Below are 1176 nucleotides of genomic sequence, written 5' to 3' on the forward strand. Positions count from 1 at the left end.
AAAAAAAACAAACAAACCTTAGAGAACTCTGAATTCACGTCCATAGCCAATGCAGGAGTGGGCCCACATTCTCAATCCAAGGCCGTCTGTCTTTTAGCTACTCATAATAAAGATACCTGTCTTCCACATCCACACCTGTGTGCCTCACTGTAAGTTGAAGCCGGGAAGAGATCCAGGGATATTGAATCAATCTGTCAAAAGAAACCTCAATTTGCTGTCAAGTCTGCAGTACAGTACTCAGAAACAAGCATTTCATAGAGTTATCTGAAGACAGAGGCTTGGAGTGCTTGGACCATCCTCCTCTACAGAAAGTAAAAATGAGGATATTCCACTTCTATCCAACATGATCTATGATCTTTCTCCTTTTCAAAACTTTGGTAGTTTTCTTCCTCTGATGATTGAGGCCTTAAAAAGATACCTCTTTGACCCAATAGGCTCTTAGAACATCCCCTTTTGTAGCAAAGGCACATTGGCCACTTAATTTATGACAAATGAGCATTGATCTCTTTGGTTAGAGTTCACAGAAATGACAAATGAGCAGACTCATCCTGAAACCTCCTGCTACTTTTCTTCAGTAAAGTCACTAGACATGGTGTGATGTCATCATTCTCACTCAGTTCTCTTTGGTTAAACATAATTCTTAGGAGGCAATCATGCTGGGACACATACCCAAGCTGTTCATGTATCCTGGTATTTATACTTTGTTTCTTGCAGACTCAGCTAAACAAATGGATACCCTAGACTCTGAAGAATAGTTAGAAGGTGAGGCAATATGAGGACCTAATAAACTATGGTAGTCAATTTAATTTTTTTAGCTCAGAGTATTTTGAGATTTTCACATTCTGATTATCTTTACTGTCACTTGGACCTCAGAACCTCCTCTCTTTCCAAGGGTACTCACTCCTTCTACCTTTGATTAAGGAGGCATCTGATGTCCCCACTAAAGCAAAGGGGGCCTCAGATCATTCCAGTTTTTCAAAGGATGCTTAGAAATTCATTTAATAGGAAGAGACCCATACAACTTCCTGATATTATGGAGTGAGCCTCAAACAAGTTTTTTAAATGTTTCCCCAACTTTTCTTCAGTCTAAGGTAAACTGTTGGTTCAAATGTGATGCAAGGAAGAATTACTGACATAAATACTCTGTCAAGGAAGATAGCTACATTCTATTTTCTT

This window comes from Mastomys coucha, chromosome X, assembly GCF_008632895.1.
Source record: "Mastomys coucha isolate ucsf_1 chromosome X, UCSF_Mcou_1, whole genome shotgun sequence".
NCBI lineage: Eukaryota > Metazoa > Chordata > Mammalia > Rodentia > Muridae > Mastomys > Mastomys coucha.